The sequence below is a fragment of the Orussus abietinus genome, unplaced genomic scaffold (assembly GCF_000612105.2).
Source record: "Orussus abietinus isolate OABI.00-Male unplaced genomic scaffold, Oabi_2.0 scaffold186, whole genome shotgun sequence".
Taxonomy (NCBI): Eukaryota; Metazoa; Arthropoda; class Insecta; order Hymenoptera; family Orussidae; genus Orussus; species Orussus abietinus.
The window spans coordinates 69,525-75,524 of record NW_019394344.1 but is presented as its reverse complement, the minus strand read 5'-3'; the positions used below and the strand labels follow the sequence as shown (position 1 = coordinate 75,524).

Genomic DNA, 6,000 nt, shown 5'->3' with positions numbered 1-6,000 from the left:
GCGCGTCGTCCGTCCGCGGCGCTCGCGACGATTAATCCTCGCTGGAACTACCGATCGATCGAAATTTCTCGTTCCACCAACTCCACGTACTCCTTTTCGCAGGATTTAGGCTTAATTAGCGAAAATGTCGAAAATTTTGGACGTTAAGTACACCGGAATGATGGCGATATTTATTTAAAAACGCGTCCACTGCGAAGGCCGACATAAAAGCCCCAACGAAGGCCGCTATTTCGCGCGTCGTCCGTCCGCGGCGCTCGCTACGATTAATCCTCGCTGGAACTACCGATCGATCGAAATTTCTCGTTCCACCAACTCCACGTCCTCCTTTTCCCAGGATTTAGGCTTAATTAGCGAAAATGTCGAAAATTTTAGACATAAAGTACACCGGAAAGATGGCGATATTTATTTAAAAACGCGTCCACTGTGAAGGCCGCCATGAAGGCCCCAACGAGGCCGCTATTTCGCACGTCGTCCGTCCGCGGCGCTCGTGACGATTAATCCTCGCTGGAACTACCGATCGATCGAAATTTCTCGTTCCATCAACTCCACGTCCTCCTTTTCGCAGGATTTAGACTTAATTAGCGAAAATGTCGAAAATTTTAGATGTTAAGTACATCGGAATGATGGCGATGTTATTTTAAAAACGCGTTCACTGTGAAGGCCGTCATTGTGCGAGTCGTCCGTCCGCGGCGCTCGCGACGATGAGTCTTCGCTAAAACTGCCAGCTGATGAGAATTTCTCGTCCCATACTTTCATTTCCGCAGGATTCAAGATTAATTAGGGAAAATTTTGGGAAGATTACGTGAGATGTATACCGAAAAGATCCGATATAAATTTCTTCATGACATCCCCTGCGTAAGCCGCCATTTTGCGCGTTGTCCGTCCGTGGCGCTCGCAATGATTAAACCTCGCCAAAACTTCCGGCCGATGCAAATTTTGTATTTCATCCTTTCCGTATGCTCCTTTCCGCGCGATATAGACTTAATTTGCGAGAATTTCGGAAATTCCAGGCGCAAAGTGTATCGAAAAGACGGTGGTATCAATTTCTTAAACGATTTCCCTGGATTAAACGGCGACGTTCGTTAATCTCCGCATGGTGCCCGCCATTGGGAGGGAAAAACACGCGGCCGAAGAAGCGAAATAAATCCTCGCCCGGCGCGAGATATTTGTTTCGCGGTGGATGCATCTTGGGGATTTATCGGCTCCCCTTGTACGACGGTTAGGAATCACCGAATAAATATTCGTGAACAAGACCGAGAGCAAGGAGACGACGCGGGGAACTGGGCCGGCCGAGGCGCGTAAATTCGACGCGAGTTATCGATACTAGGTACCTGCGTTGCGACCGACGGTCGGTATGGAAGGCACCGCCGTGTTGATAAGTGGAACATTGAAGAAATCCACTTCTACTTTTCTTATTTCGCAGCTGAGAGCACATCCATCTTCCCATCGTCAGACTATCTTTATCGCACGCCCTTGCAGCCGATCGCAAAATCCGTTTACAACGGTTTTAACGGGCTCTTAAGAAATCTTGAGGTTTAAGAAAAGACTTTCGCTGATAAGTTCGTTAATTCAAATATCTAAAAATTCAGAATCCGGTATATGAAATTAAATAGTCCTTGATAATGAAAATTTTTCCGGAAATGTATCCTCCATCACAAACGGATTATCCCCCTGCAGTGCATTCGGAAGAAACAATTGTTGATTATGATTGCAACAGTTGAAGTGGATATTCATTTGTCATTCTCAACTGCCTTAGTAGATTCCATTCATAAAGCTTTGCCTCAGAGCCTGAAATATTTATGCAAGAATAACATGATACATCGTATTTAAAATCAAATTGTACTTGCTCAAACGAGACGTGTAATATTTATAATAATGTAACAATATGTTCTTCATTATGATGCACATCATGGAAGTTGAATACCGGCTCGGGTCCACCTGGCTCCTAGGCGAACTGGCGCTCTAATATTGAGTAGCCCTAGTTCCCAAATCCGCCGCTGCGCGGCGGCGTCTCTCCTCGTTTCCCGCAGGCGACTATGACAGAGCGAGCCTTTAAGTATAAGCGAAACGCGGCGGAAATCATACTTACCTGGCGCAGAGGTTACCGTGATCATGAAGGCGGTTCCTCCAGGGCGAGGCTCTTCCATTGCACCACGGTTGAGCTGACCCTTGCGAATATCCCTAATGTGGATATCTCGGGCGTATAATTTTTGTTAGTCGGGACTGCGTTCGCGCTATCCCGGATAATTATTAGAAAAATAGTACCTATCATCCGGGTATTGTACAAACACTTTGTACGATTATATCCGTTCTTACTTAAATGAGTTTTTATGTGTACCAAGAATTTTAGATCTTATGTTCATATTACGATCTTACTAATAATAATGGCTGACCATCGTCAAGTAGCTGAAATAATTCCCTAGTTTAATACTGATCTAAAAAATAAACATCTACCAATCATTATGTTGGAACTAAATGCATCAAAATACAAAAACTTGCAGTTGCGGATCAGTTGCACGTAAGCGTGTATCGTGCAGACACGTGTAGTCACTCACGTGACTAAACTGTCGTGCAACTGATAATTGCATACGGGCTCTAGGCCTTGATACCATTATATCATGTTAGTCATCATAGTCATGGTGAGACTACAAGCACAATAAAAGGAAAATTCAAATTGCGCCCTCCTGCTCATTCGAATGTTTATACGTTACATAGAAAATGTTTGAAAAAGTTCGTTAAGGAAATTAAACCAACAAATATTCTGCAAGAATTATTATTTTCCGCGGTAGTTACAAATTCTACGAATTTTCAATAAAGGAAATATGTTCGTTCTGAGGGGAGGTCTGTAGGTCGAATACTTGTAATAGCGACTGTACTTGCTACCACGTGCGCTCGAAGCTGCGGCGCTGCTAGTTTCGCGCGCTGCCGGCAGAGCGCGCAGGATGGAGCCGAGTTTCCCGCAAGCATCTGCGTGCTCCGCGGCTTTAAGTATCAGCGAGCCGCGGCGAAAAGCATACTTACCTGGCGCAGAGGTTACCGTGATCATGAAGGCGGTTCCTCCAGGGCGAGGCTCCTCCATTGCACCACGGTCGAGCTGACCCTTGCGAATATCCCTAATGTGGATATCTCGGGCGTATAATTTTTGATAGTCGGGACTGCGTTCGCGCTATCCCGGACAATAAACTAACCATAGACTCCCTGAATAGTTATTTTTAGAAGCTCAGAACTCGTACGAAATCTAGAAATATTTGACTGAATTTTCTAATTACAACTTCTCTACACTGTTTTCTTATTTGTAAAGGGGGCTTCATAATCGTTTTGTTTACAGAAAAAGTAAGTTCTCACAATTTCTTACTAAATTCCCACCATAGATTTTAATGTATCCGAAGTCAACTTAGAATGAAAGTAGCATCTAAAATAATTTTACATGTTTCAACATTTAACTGCGAAAAGCGGTTAGAAGCGCCTTCGTAGAATTAGATCTAGGCCTCGCAAGGGGTATACTCGAATGTACCACATGAATCGATCGCATGACTAGTGTGCATTGTCTATATGGAATGATCGAACTTAGACTAAACATAGACGTCAAAGAATTAACATTGAAAAAAATTCGCGTACGGATACTGAGAAAAAAAGATTCATTGAACAAAATGAATATTTCTTGAAATAGTACGAAAGAAATATTTTGTTAATTCAAAGAACAACTATTTTACTTGAATAAATCGGGTGCAACGTTTCCTCAGAATGACGACAATTTATTTCAACTAAATGAATTTTTTTCTCGGTGTAAGAACGTGATCCGAGAATGAAATGCTGAGTTACACTCTCCATTGAGATAATTAAGTAAAAATAACAAATGCTTATCCGAATAGTGCTCATCTTACAAGCGTTCAACCCTGAAACATAATTTCTAACTTTTATATCAAGTACACCGAAATAATAGTTTATTTCTGAAAATGGAGTTGACAAAAGTGGACGGAATCGAACATAATTCTAAGTTTAGCTCCCATTACAAAGTCACTCGGGGATTCGACATACTTATGAACTATTTCTTGAACAGTATTTCTACAATTGAAGTAGACAGAAATATGTTCAAATTCAAAAATACTAAAGGTAAGTATGTTTATATATATTATCCGGGATAGCGCGAACGCAGTCCCGACTAACAAAAATTATACGCCCGAGATATCCACATTAGGGATATTCGCAAGGGTCAGCTCGACCGTGGTGCAATGGAGGAGCCTCGCCCTGGAGGAACCGCCTTCATGATCACGGTAACCTCTGCGCCAGGTAAGTATGCTTTCCGCCGTGACTCGCTGATACTTAAAGCCTCCAGCTGGCGCCTCGCTTGCGGGAAACCCTGCGCCCTGCGCACCCTGGCGAAAGCGATGCCAGTTAAGAAAGCCAATAGACCGTTCCACCCCAAATAGCAAAACCAAAATCCATTCACAGACCGCCGAGCAACATTGTTTTCGAACTTGGTAAATCATCTTAACTCTTTGTTCAACCCTTTCAGAACAAGGTGCTTGAATAACTCCACATCAAAAAAGGAAATATCACTATTTAATCAAATTTGTACACTTTTGTTATCTTCTACCTTCACCTCGATATTTTCTAACAGATTAATCACCATTGGATTTACTTTCTACATGAGTTGAATGTTCAATTTTGCAACTCAGTCAAAATATCGAACCAAGTTCTAAATAACGTTTGTAAAGTACAAGAACTGTAGTTGATATGTAACCGATGACACTGGCACGTCAATTTTATACAGCGATATTATATACTTGCTCTTTTTAATGTGTCATGAAAAAGTCATTCTATGTACATCAAAACGTCGAAATATTTATTAAACCTTTCTCCAAACTGGGTGTAATATTCGATATTATCAACTATTACTAGTGAAAGAATTTTGCCACATGAAAAAAAAAATATTGGTTGTCCTATAATGACCATGTAATATGACTGAATGAACAAAAATTTTATTGACACAACCAAATATATTTTTACGTGTATTTATTCAAACACTACGTGTATAATGTAACGGTATTTTCATTTTGAATATTCGCGCAATCGCCTGTAACCGATTTGTGAGGCCTCTACAGGGTTGCCGCGTAGTCTCTCTGGTGCGACAACTTCGGAGGGATCGGAAGGCCCGCGCTCGCTCTGTCGACCCGCAACCTTCGTCCAGGACGCATCACGAAGGACTTCACGATCCAAGGATCCAAAATTTGAGCAACAATTGGGTGACGTTTGTTACCGCTCATCGACGGAGCAGCCTTCCATCGATCGCCTGCACCGACTACATCGAATACTCTGAATTGAGACCAGTCGAATCTATCGATCTATATTCCACCATATTGCGATTTAAATCATTAGGATTTATGTAGAGCATTTTATATCGCTATAGCCCGATTTCATTCTTTCATTGCGACCCTACCGCGCGTATTAGTTTAATTTGTCGCGCCATAATCTAATTTCGATTTCTTAAGAGACATGTGAAATATAAAGGTTACTATTTGTTACCACATTAAGACAAAAGAACGTTATAATAGCAATATAACCGATGTAAATTGTCGGTTGGAAAAGTATTTTAGAAACTGAATGCCTTATCTTGCAGGTACGACACGTTTGGTCGATTTAGCGCTAAATGTCTTCGGCAAAACGTTCCAGGCCAAACTCCGAGAGACACGATTCGTCAAGGCAAAGTTTATCCGTTTGCCAGCGACTAGTTGCCAAGGTTTTGAAACAAGTAACGTTTGCGAGGAGGATTCACGCCGCATTGTGGTTTCCCACGTACCACCTTGTCGGGGTCGGTCAAATTAACCTTCTCCCTCTCTGTCGCACCCCTCCCCCTTTGTCTCTTAGCCTAGCTTTTCAACTCTCCCAGGATATTTTGTCGAGTTTACAGTCGCTTTATTGACACGCCTTCCTGCACCCCGAGCTTTCCCGCCCCTGTTTCAGAAGCACCGGTTTCGGGATGTTAAGCTCCAGAACGGA

The 6,000-nt window shown here is 42.5% G+C and overlaps 3 non-coding genes across 3 annotated transcripts; 2 read left to right on the top strand and 1 right to left on the bottom strand.

The window, feature by feature from the left end:
• Positions 1–2,081: 2,081 nt before the first annotated feature.
• LOC111673886 lies at positions 2,082–2,243 on the top strand. Its single transcript, XR_002762142.1, has one exon. It is a non-coding gene; the product is annotated as a U1 spliceosomal RNA (small nuclear RNA).
• A 770-nt stretch (positions 2,244–3,013) lies between these two features.
• On the top strand, positions 3,014–3,175 carry LOC111673887. The gene has a single exon (XR_002762143.1). It is a non-coding gene; the product is annotated as a U1 spliceosomal RNA (small nuclear RNA).
• A 961-nt stretch (positions 3,176–4,136) lies between these two features.
• On the bottom strand, positions 4,137–4,298 carry LOC111673888. The gene has a single exon (XR_002762144.1). It is a non-coding gene; the product is annotated as a U1 spliceosomal RNA (small nuclear RNA).
• Positions 4,299–6,000: the final 1,702 nt, after the last annotated feature.